This window comes from Cotesia typhae, unplaced genomic scaffold, assembly GCF_013202065.1.
Source record: "Cotesia typhae breed Kobodo isofemale line unplaced genomic scaffold, CoteBio_Ctyphae contig_11, whole genome shotgun sequence".
Lineage (NCBI taxonomy): Eukaryota > Metazoa > Arthropoda > Insecta > Hymenoptera > Braconidae > Cotesia > Cotesia typhae.
Window position 1 is genome coordinate 3,883,920 of NW_027423711.1, and position 12,857 is coordinate 3,896,776.

Genomic DNA, 12,857 nt, shown 5'->3' on the forward strand with positions numbered 1-12,857 from the left:
TTGCTCAAAGGCTATCTTGACGGTTCGCCGTCTCGCTTTCCTCATCTGTCCCTTGCTATCGGCCTGCTCGACGTTTTATCGCGAAACTTTAGACCTCGAGCGAGATCACAAGACAGTCAACCCAGTGTTGGTGTGCTGGGAAAAAAAAATTCGAGGACAATAATAGCGTAGAGTATTTCTTAAATATTTCCTTTTATTTTTTTTTTTTTTTTAAGTAGAGTATAGTGTTACTTACACTGTTTGTAGCTAATTTTTAAGATTTAAATAACGTCACGATCAATTTTCATGTCATGTATATTTATAAATTTATAAATTAATAAATTTTAAATTCAAATCGATGATTAAATCTTTTTGAGATAATACGCATAAGTGCGTAATAAAATAAGTAAATAATCTTTTTAAACTCCCATCAAAAGCTTTAATGTAAGTTTGTCATCCAGAGGCGGCACATGCTTTGATTATTATAATATTTTAGCCACAGTGTATGTGTATTATCTCTTTCAAGGTACTATAAAGATTAAATTAATTATTTTTTTATTGTTTTTCAAATTTCCTCCAAATTAAGTTTTCCTGTTAGATTTAAATTTACTTTGATAAATTTTTAGTATGTTGATTATTTTTTTTTCCCAATTCTTGATCAATTTAGTAAAAATTATTAAAGATTATCTGGCCTGGGTATTAACCAGGAATTAAGTAAAATTAAATAAATTTCAGATTTTTTATGAATAATTAAGATAAAAGAGAAAACGTGTACTCGACATTTTTTTTTAAGTTATTAGAAATCGACGAGCCAGTTTATCGAAGAGAGTCGAGATATAAAATTATTGAAAATGATATAAGTGAAAAGAAGAAATATAAATTTTAATTAGTTAAAATTGTAAATTTAATCTGAGTTAAAAATAAAAATTTTTAAAGATTTTAAACGTTTGTAAAAAAATTCTAGATTTAAAGGTCGATGATCTTCATAAATCTAAAGAAACTATCGTCGATCTAAAATTCAAAAAATAATTAAATCTCTGAAAGATTTTTTCTTTAGATTATTGGAGTAGACTTTTAAGATAATTGGGTATCTACACTCTTAAACTTATCCTCGGTTTTTTTTATCTTTATTTGAAAGATCTTCGATGCATTTGTTAAAGAGATAAGATTATACTAGAGTATTCGAAATTGAAATTTTTATCAATACTTTAATTCATCATTTTAATTTTTTTAAAAAATTCTGAGGAAAGTACGATTGATTTTTTATAAAACGTTCGGTCAGCATAGGGTTTATATGTAAAATATACTAATTTTAAATCTTAATATTTCAAAATTTAGTACCGCAAGGATTATTTCGACGTTTTAATTAGAAATTGGTCTAACTCCTTTTTTAAAGGGTGATTTTTTAAAATTTTGATATAGTAATAGTTTAATTGTAAATTATTTGAATGATCCTAACAAAAATATTATACCTCTATTAAATATTAAGTGGTTTTTTAAAGTGTTAATAAATTTTGGAGTAATTGTTATTTTGTACAAATGCACTGAAAAAAAAATTAACTTGAATCAAGTAAATAATTTTGAATTCTTGATTTTCTTAAGTAAATTTTACTTGATTCAAGAATTTTTTGGCTTGTTTTTTTTTTTGGCAAAATTTCAAAAAAATTTTAAGAAAAAAATTTTTTTTTCGGAACGTCCTCAAATGTAGTCTATTGAGTATGTAAAGGACTCAATAATTAATTTATTGAATATATATAAGAAGAGTATTGAGTGAAGATAAATTTTTTATTTTCAGAAGTGAGTAATACTGAAAAGCAAGTTTCAAAAAACGAGGAAAGAATCCTTTTAGCGGTGGAGTTTTACGAGGTTTACCTCGACAAGATATCAGAGGAGGGAGTCACCAAGACGAAGAGAGATACCAAAAACCGTCATATTGAAAACCATAATTCGTTGAGAGTCCACCGGATGCTTTTATACATACAAAAACATACATACACTCTCGAATGACCGCTATCTCATCGCGTCACAATAAATACCGATTCCTGGAAGCTCCGAGGTGTCCGTGGCTAACTCACTTATGCTCACTTATCCCGAGACGCCGATCTAACTTTCTTTGTCCGACACATTTCGTCCTTGCCGTAGATCTTTTCTTTATTCTTCGTTTTCTTTCTCTCTCCTGCCTCTTCTTATTCTTATTCTTATTCTTATTTTCCTATGGTCCACCACCCCCAAGTCCGGCTGCTTCGCGCTCTCACCCTATCTCACCGACGACGCCGATAAGCCCAGGAGTAATTATTTCCGATAGCTCCCGATATCTACGTGGTTTATGCTTATGCTTCACGCCGCGAGCGTGCGTTTTACTGAGCTCCGAGGATTACCTTGCTCCACTCACTCAATGGCTTTTCTACTTTTTTATTTATTTATTCTTCAATAATCAATTTTATTTATTTTTTTTTTTTTTATTTATTCACGTGATATTACTATCGGTTATTTATTTTTGAAATTGTTCCCTTGAGTTTAATATAATTTAAGAATATTTTTGATTAGATATATTTTTTTTAAATATTTTTTATTTTTTAAAAATATGTTATTTTTTAAAAATAAAATATTTTTATTAAAAACTTATTAAACTTTAAATAAAAAAATATTTTTAATTAATTTTATTCATTAATCAGGACTTTCAATTGCTTGAAGGATGTGTAAGTGTGACGATAATTTTTAATTCAAGGAATAAAAATTTTTTTTCAAAGATCTGATGGTAAAAATTTCTCGGCTGTCCCAATTAAACACAGAAACTGATATTTTTTAGACTCTTTAAAATTTTTTTTTTTAAGTTTAAAAATTTTGATTTATAAAAAAAAAAGTGTTAAATTGTTTGCTTAAAGTTTTAAAAGTAAAATAATAATGAAAAAATTTGCTTTTACTATTTTTAAATAAAACTGGAGGGATAAATTGAATTGAAACTTAAATTTTTTTTATTACATAGCCAAAAGAACGATTTAGTTCTATTTAATAGGCTTAGTTTATATTAATATATTTTATTGAGAACAAAAAAATCATTTATTAAACGGTAACAAATAATATTGATGGGTAAAAAATATTTTTTTCTTCCAAATAAATGAATAAAAATTTTGTTACTTAATCAGTAAAGTACTCTGTACTAAATCCTTCTATCAGTTTATAACACAAAGATGTCTAAAATTGAAGTAAATATTTGTTACCTTTTTAAGGATTTTAAGCATAAAATTCTTTAATCTATCAATCAGGTATCGCAATAAATTAATATAATTTAAAAAATGAAATTTCAAGTTTGAGAAGTTATATGTTAAAGGTGCCATAAAATATCAACAAACTCTTAGTGAATTATCGCTATTAATAAAATAAAAAATAAAATTCGATAAATTGAGTATTTCGTACATGCTTATAAAGGATTGTCAGAGAGCTGTAGGACGAGCTGCGAGTGAAAGGGGTGATAATACTATATATATGTATATGGATATATAGTGTGGTGTGGAGTCTGGCCAGCTCTGTTATCAACTTGGAGGTGTTATCAGCGAGATGCAGCGCCCTCCTCCTTCTTGCCTCAACCTCTCCGACAACTTAGAAGACGTCGAAGGACTACACTCGGTCTCTCTTGCACTATCTTACTCCCTCGAGAACAGAGTGATGGCTACAGAGAGTGCATCTGGCGATAATGACCGAGCTTAAACAATGTAACATACTTAACTTTTTTACAATTAACTTTATCTATAAACACAAATATTGAATTATTTTTATAAATTTATCCAATTTTTTTTTTTATCGAAAAATGGAAAATTTATAAAAAAAAATTTAATAATCAGCCCTTTGATAATTATTTAAATAAATACGAAAATAATTATGTTACTTATTGAAAGTGAGCTTATCTCATGTTTTCCCGTTCGATCAGGATCAACAGCTTATACGTTTTGTATAAAAAAAAAAAAAAAAAAAAAAAAAAAAAATCCCAAATAAAAGAAAAAAATAAAAGTCTGAGGAAGCTGGTCAAAATATTTGGACACGAATGAAAGGAGGCGAAGCACAAAGAGGAAGATCAAGACGGTGGTGGTCGTAAACGAGTGATTGATGAACGAACAAGCTAATGAGGAGCCCGAACCGTAAGACAGGATCATGATAAACAAGTCCTATACCTCTCTCTTATTGCCACTCACCGTGAACAGCACACCTTTCTTCCCCTTTCTGTATCACACACACACACACACACACACACACACACACACACACACACACACACACACACACACACACACACACACACACACACACACACACACACACACACACACACACACACACACACACACACACACACACACACACACACACACACACACACACACACACACACACACACACACACACACACACACACACACACACACACACACACACACACATGTAATATATGTAAACGAACGTAGCCTTACGATAAATGAAATCGTCAGGCATCTATATCTAATCCATACGAGTTCTGAGTTATTGAAACAATGCCGTGAATTGTGTAAATAGCAGGGTTAAAGGGTAGATTCTTGATCCTCAGAGGAAGGTTTATTATGAAGCCGGTGCCAGCCAAGATTGGCGGTAAGTGTTATCGGCACAGTCCAGCGTTTACCACAAAAGCTTTAACCAAAAAGCTCTTTTCACTTCCTGACTTTAAACTTATACCACTTATCGTCCTTTCTATGCCATATATATTATCGTGTCTTACTGTACATGTACATATGTACTGATGCTGCAGAGAAAAAATTGTTAATCCGAAAAAAAATTAAATGCCTTCATTACATTCTGGTTTTCTGTGTCCGTGCTCTATTTTTAGATACATATAATTAAAAAATGACTTTGTATCTTGTGAACTATTGACATTTTTAAAGATATAAGCTCATCTCGATGTTATACTCATCAAGAGCTTTCATTTAAATACCCACTTGCATTTTTTATATATTTTTCATATATACATATATATAAATATATAAAATATATGAAAAATTGATGTGGGTACTCAAATGAAAGCTCTTGATGAGTGTAACATCAAGATGAGTTTATATTTTTAAAAATGTCAATATTTAAGAAACTAAAGTGCAATTTAACAAAATTCATTATTTATTAAATCGAAATTTTATTTATTTATAATTTAAAAGTTACGGTAGTCACATAGTGACTGCAAGGTTGCTAGTAATTCTTTATTTATAATTATGTGCGTCGATTATAACGTGTCGAATGGAATAAAAATTGTTTCATTAATTATTTTTACATAACAATTTATCACATCCAATTTAACTCTCTTATAATGAGACAATTTAACGATTATGTGCCCTCTATTGGAGATTTTTAGCATTATCCTAGATCAAAAAATTTTATATAAATATATCAGACCATATATGGCCTGATAAAAAATTTTTTTTACTGATAATATGATATTTAAATCTAATCGAGTAAAAAAAAATTCGAGAAACAAGATTGAGCTTAGAATTAGATGTTAGACATTACATCGTACTACTGTGCCCAGACTCTACTCGATTACAACAATACAACTACACAAGAAACAAGGGAGAGTTGTGTATTATAACGTAGAGTAGCAAGTTATCAGGAATCATGTCGTTATCGAGGCTTGGAATCGGCCGCCTCGTCGTTGGTAACCTTACCGACCCCCGCGTTGGCCATTTCTCCCACCCTTCGACCCCGTGGTTTGATAACGAAAGGGTTATCACGCCACATTCTCCCCGGACGCGGACGCTGTTGCCTATAGCCTGCCTCAACTCGTTCTGAAGAGATTATTATACTTTTGTTTTCCTTTTCTTATTATATTTCATGTATGTTGTGGTGTTATTTATTTATTTAATTTTATTTACTCTCATTCACTCCTTTATATAAATATATATAACATTTTTTTTTTAACTTAACTTTTTCCTATTTATTTCTTTTTCTTTAGTCAGCGTGAATGGGCACGATTACGATCCCTTTAACTCCGCCTTTTTATGGCCCACCCTGCGTCGCATACAGAGACCGCATTGTTTTGCAGTATATACCCTTTTTGTCGTTATTTTACTTTAATCTCGAGGTTTTTAAATTGTATCAATAATTTCAATTGTTAGTTGAGAAAATTCAAATAATTGTTTAATCCCAATAATTGATAAAATAGAAATTTTGATGTGAAAAATTTTTTTATTAAATATTAAAGTATGTAAACGGTATAAATATTTTAGAATCAAAATTTACAATCTTAAATTAAGGAGATCCACGCGAAGTTGTCAAATTTTTAAAACTTCCTGAAAATTTGTAAATTCAATCTACGTAGCCTAATAATTAATAATCTATATATATATATATATATAAGAGATTCCTATCTATATAGTCACTCATCACGATATCTCGGGAACCATCAGACCTAGAAACTTGAAATTTGGTAGGAATATTCCTTTCGCCGAGTAGAGGTCAGCTAAGAACGGATTTTACGGAATTCCACCCACAAGGGGGGTTGCGGGGGCGTTAACAATGAAAAATTCCCGTTTTTAAACTATAGCTCCTATCGACACCAAACTTGGTAGGAATCTTCTGTAGGAGATGTAGAAATAATCTATGAATGAATTTCACGATATTTCACCCCCCCCCCATGGGGGCTGCGGGGGTAACTTTGAACAATGAAAATTTTTAATTTTCAAGCTAAAGGTCCTATCGACTCCAAATTTGGTAGAAATCTTTTGTAAGAGATGTAAAAATAATCTATGAACGAATTTTACGATACCTCACCCCCATAAGAGGTTGCGGGGGTGGCTGTTAACAATGAAAATTTTTAATTTTCAAGCTATAACTCCCATCGACTTCAAATTTAGTAGGGATATTACTTTTACCATGTAGAGGTCAGCTAAGAACGAATTTTAAGAAATTTCTCCCCCAAAGGGGTTTGCGGGGGCGTTAAGAATGAAAAATTCCCGTTTTTAAACTATTAATCCTATCGACTCCAAATTTGGTAGGAATCTTTTGTAAGAGATGTTGAAATTATCTATGAACAAATTTCACGATATCTCACCCCCATAAAGGGTTGCGGGGTGGCTATTAACAATGAAAATTTTTAATTTTCAAGCTATAACTCCCATCGTTCTCAAATTTGGTAGGAATCTTCTATAAGTGATTTCAAAATGATGTAAGAGCGAATTTTATAACAACCTACTCTCAAAATGGATTGCAGGGGTGGGTGTTAACAATTAAGATTTTTAATTTCCAAGCCATAGCTTCTACAGGTTTTAAATGTGGTAAGAATCTTTTGTATGTGATGTAGGAATGCTATAAGAGCGGATTTTATGATAGCCTACTTATAATATGGATTGCGGGGGTAGGTGTTAACAATTAAGATTTTTAATATCCGAGCTTTAGCTCCTGCAAACCTTGAATTTGAAAATACTTTTGATCTACCCACCTCCTCCTACACATCTACCTCATAATTCTTACGCATTTAACATGTCGCGATATCAATTGTTGCCCAGAAATTATCCTTGAGGCAATAATTTTTTCTATTGACTCAAGAAAATTTATTTGTTTAAAATGGTGTTCTCGGTTAAAAATATTTTAATAATTTCAAGGTTACATATTTTTCAGCGTATTAATAACAAAATAAATTCACATCTGATGTTAAATTCAGCTAGAAATAGCTTTTCTCGAATTCTGACTTCAAAAGGGATTACGCGTATAAATACAATTCTGTAAACGCCCAGCAAAGCGGGCGGGTAACAGCTAGTAATTAATAAAAAAAATTAAAGAACAGGTTCCCGGGATATATAATTAAATAATTAGGTTCGAAAATTGTAATTTTTACATGTAGGTAAATGGAGATTCCACCAGCCGTGTATTTGGTTAAGAATTTAATGCAATTAACGATTTTAAAAAAATTTTATTTTCATTGAATTTGATTGAAAAAACAACAAGCTTTCAAGTGCTATATTTTTTATTAGTCAATTAAATGTTAATAATTATTTAATGAGTAAATTTTTCGTAAATTTCCTCAAAAATGTTATTAATTAATTTAAAAATGAATTTTAAGATGTATAACAAAAGTATTTCGACGTATTATTTTTTTAAAGACATTCTTTACACTAGGAGGGTACTTGGATCTCCTTAAGTTTCATTAATTTCTGTTCTCGAGAGTTAATTTTTGAATAACCCGCCTTTTTACTTAAGAAACTATATATTCGAGTAGAAGTGTATTACCACGCCACCTCTCGGTGATTTCGAACGATACTCGATGTAGTATAAACGATAAAACGTAGAAGTGTAATCTCACTCCTAAAATAAATTTACATTTAAAAAAATAACCAATACGGCCGATCGAAGAGTTAAAAAATTATTGTGTAACTGCCCGTCAGAATATATTTATTATAATCAAACAAAACAACAGAGAACTACGAATTTCAAAATAATTTTGTGCATTGGTCACATGTAAAGATAAAAAAATAGATTTAGTTTAAAAGATTTGGTTTTTAAAACCTGGAGTGTTGTCAACTCCAAAACCTGTTTAAGGAATTAACGTAGTAAATTACTAAAACAGTTATTTTGTGAAAAATCTCTTGATTAATCAACCTAAATTATGTCGCATTTGTTTACTATACGATTTAAAAAATAAACAATAATAAATATGTTTTACATGAGAAATTAATTTTCAAAAGTTCTGAGATATAATATAATTTATGTAATAATTTAATAACAAAATATAACCATCATTGCTGTAATAAATTAAAAGATTGAACTAGAAATATTTTAATAGATTTAGTGTATAAAAGGTTACACTGTAAAGCATATAAATATAAAGTAAAGTGTTAGCGCTGTTGATAATAATAATTATAGAGTGGTAAGGAGATAATTATAATGATTAGAAAGGTATATCTGACTCGAGGCGTCAGTCAACTGTGTAATATAACAATTCAATAATTATTTCGTTTTTTTTTGTTTTTTTTTTTTTTTTTAATAGATATCTTAAACTTGCGTCAATTATTTATCTCTCGGCTGTCGTGAATTATTTGTACAACGTAATTATAGAAATATTTTTAACAAATGAAATTTTTAAGCTCAAAGTTAACGATTAATTTTTTTTTTATTTTTCGTCACGAGCAAGAAGATAATTGAAATGCCTGGGTGCAATTATTGCGATTAATAGTCGGAGAATATCGAGTCTTGCTCATCGGACATTCACTGTGTGTACCTCAGAGATCGATAAGAGAGCTAATACAATTAATCATTTAATTTACAAAAACATGTATCGATAGGAATATTAATTTATTAAAATTAACATTTTTTAATTAATTGTTTTGCAAGGATTAGAATTGAGAGAAATTTTTTTTTCCTAAAATTTTGTATAAAAATTGATTTTTTTTTTTTTTTTGTTGTAGTTTGAAAAATATTTTTAAACTCAAAATAAATTAAATTATTACATTCTGAGATTTTGGGTAATAAAAATTTGAATTTAAATAGCAATATTTTTTTTTTATTCACTAATTTAATCAAAAAAATTTTTTTTATTTTAACTTGTAATTAAATTTTGATTGAAGTTCAATGATGATCTTTAAATAATTCTACAATGGCAGTCAGTATAATTTTAAATTGACAGTGATTTTTATCTTCAGAAAAAGCTAAAAACTTTTATAGAAAAAAAAAATTTTACCGATGAAATTTTTCTATTTTTAAATAATTAAATAAAATGAAATTTTTTAAATCAGTCAATTGGTTAAAATGTAGTATAATACATAAATAATTGAACGTATAATGTATAATAAAAGTGATAAAATGAAAAATAGGTGTAATTTAAAACAACAAATAACGTATGTGTAAATAAGAAGGAGCATTAATTTAATATCATCATTTTTAAACCCCGTTATTTTCACTCAGCTAATGGCAGCAAATTTACTCAACCTCTTGTTATCGAGTTAAAGTGAAGACCGGATTCATGGCGCTACTCGTTTCATCACTCTTCTCACCTTAAGTGGATAACGACTCTCGATTTAACTCCCTCAAATCGTCATTTTTCCCCGGATAAAAAAAAATCAGCAGATATAAATAACGAAAAAAATATTTTTTTATTTGAATTTATAAAATTTTTATTGCACGTCTTATGCGATCATTTTTTTGGTATAAAATGATAAATATCAAAGTTAAAAGTCTTAATTACTATACTTTAACATTTTCGACTTTTAAATAGCGAATATTATTGTTTAAAATAGTATTTTCTTCCATTTATAGAATAATTAGTAGCACACAGAAAGAAAAAAAGTCTTGAGTCAAGCGTAAATTTTCTTAAATCAAGAAAATTTTAAGGAAGACTGAAAATTTCTTGAATTTTTTGAACGAAGTTAAATTTTTTTAAGCCAAGAAAATTTCTTCTTGCTCCAAAATAATTTCAGTCTTCTTTATAATTTTCTTGGTTCATGAAAATTTTTTAAATGATAAACATTACATAGTGATTATTAAAATCACGATTTTACTGTTTGAAATGGTAATTTTTAGCAGTTGATCATTATTTTGGATTTTCCAAATTGTTTCTATAAATTTTGTTTGCTCTCCTTTATACAAATCTTCTGAAGTAAATAAATAAATGCACAAATAGATAAATAAAATTTTTCAATCCGATGACAAGGATAACGATGAATCTGCTGTAAATTCTTGAGAAAATTGATTGGGCTGTCTGTATAAAAGCAGGAGGCCGCAAAGTGTATTCGTCGTTGGATGTGAACAAATTGCGTACAAGCGAGCGTGAGGATAAAATCCTCCGTATCTTCCATACATATATTCTACACTTGACTTTCATCTATATATATACATAATGCAACAGTTTATACTGCACACTTAAATGCAGTTTAAAGGAAAAGAAGTAAGCCGAAGGTAGTAGATAGGAGTCGAAGGTAGACAAGAGTACACTGAAGCTGGAGATGAAGATGAAGAGAGGAAACATTGTGTGTTCTGGAGATTTGAGAGAGAAGGGCAATTTAAAACCCGAGCAGCGAGCATTGATTGTTGGTTAAAGAGTAACAAGGAACGAGAGTTGAATAAGTCGAGGGTATACTACCTCTATCGTTTTGATCTCACTGCGTATTTCCAAACAATGCAAGACCGAGCGAGAATCGCATCGCCTTCAGCGATCGAGGTTTAAACAGCCGGATCGGCTTTGGCTCCTTTCATTCTTCTTCGTCTACTTTTAAAACTTCTTCTTTTCTCATCGCATCTTTCTTCTCCTTACCAGCACTTGCTATCTTTTTTCCAGCAACATAAAATAATAACAAGATTAAAAAGACTAAAGAGTATTATATGCATGTACCACAGTCTGAGTTTAGTCTGGAAGCAGCACATCTGGAGATGGAGATGGAGTAAAGAGGCTGGAGAAGGTGGATCGGTACTATGGATTCACCAGCAAGGTGAGAACTTGTGAACGGAACCACCGGCTTATTGGTCGGGACCAAGTACCAATCCGACCAATCACAGCATTATATTACAACACCTTAGGGCAGTACATTGCAATATAACTTTTAATCTTTTATGTCTTACGTTCTTGTAATCCTTTTATTATTTATTTGACTGACGTTAATTTGTTTGTTTATCTTTTTTTTTAAGCTGAGGATTTAAAACGCTATTGTTTTGAGAGAGCAATTGACTTGATGGATTAATTACGAGTATTTAATTTACGTGATTAGTGAGTAGACGGACGTGAATAATGGTGCCGGCACCGGTACCGAGTGTGTGTTAAAGGAAGACGCCTGAGAGAGTATGTAATAAATCTTGGGCAGTTGCTTCTGAATTACACCCCTCACGATGCTCGCATAGCAGTCCGCCTACTTCATCCTCTAATAACACACGTCTAGACTAAACTACTCTTCAGGGTGGCGAGACACTGGGTGATTAGAAAATATTTACATGTTAATCATTTTTTATTGCTGACGGCTGGTATTATTTTCTTTTATTAGTTGTTTACTTTTATATTTTTGGTGATATTTTAACGATATTTAATTTCTTTTATTTTCAATTAAAAATCATTTTTTTATAATAGCTTTATTTCTTTGAGTTTGTAATTAACAACTATGGGGTTGATTAATTTTCAATGTCAATTTGTGAACTATTGACATTTTTAAAGATATAAGCTCATCCTGATGTTACACTAATCGAGACCTTTCATTTAAGTACCCACATCAATTTTTCATATATTTTATATATTTATATATATTATATATATGTATATATGAAAAATATATCAAAAATACATGTGGGTATTCAAATGAAAGCTCTTGATGAATGTAGCATCGGGATGAGCTTATATCTTTAAAAACGTCAATAGTAGAAGAAAGTATAGTAATTTTTCATTACTGATTGATTGATAATAATTAAATTTTTATTAAAATCCAGGAAATTAAAATTACTAATATACAAATTTATAAAAAATTACTACACTTTGTTTGTAGAGAAAAAAAAATGCAATTTGATTTAAGAAATCGTGTAGAATATAAAATTTAGGTTAATTACAAAAACAATCTATTGAAATATTTGAAATAGTTATACCGTAGATTACTGTTTAATTTAATTCATCAACTCGAATCTTATCTATTATGTTAGACATTAATTGCAGCATTTCATACTTACGTACACGTTGGTACGTTGGTTAGTATCTTTATCTGCACGTTGGAATTTGCGCGCGTGATGAATCGTAGTGAGTATAAGAAACAAGTGAATATAAAGAAAACAAAAGAAATAAAGATTTAAGATTTATCAACTTACAAGCTTGGAATAAGAATTAATTTTTTTATAATACTTATTTATTATCACCCGAGTAAATTTTTATTGTTAACTCATTTCACTTATTTTTCATCACA

At 29.7% G+C, this 12,857-nt stretch overlaps 1 protein-coding gene across 4 annotated transcripts in view; it reads right to left on the reverse strand.

The window, feature by feature from the left end:
- The window catches only part of Ush (Zinc finger protein ush), a 99,884-nt gene that overhangs the window by 16,184 nt on the left and 70,843 nt on the right, over positions 1–12,857 (reverse strand). The window contains exon 1 of one of the 4 annotated variants that reach the window (XM_074239364.1): positions 3,397–3,566. The exons of the other annotated variants lie outside the window; for them this stretch is intronic. The gene's annotated coding sequence lies outside the window, so the exon portion shown is untranslated. Of the gene's footprint in view, positions 1–3,396; positions 3,567–12,857 lie in introns of those variants that run through there. 4 annotated transcript variants of the gene reach the window in all.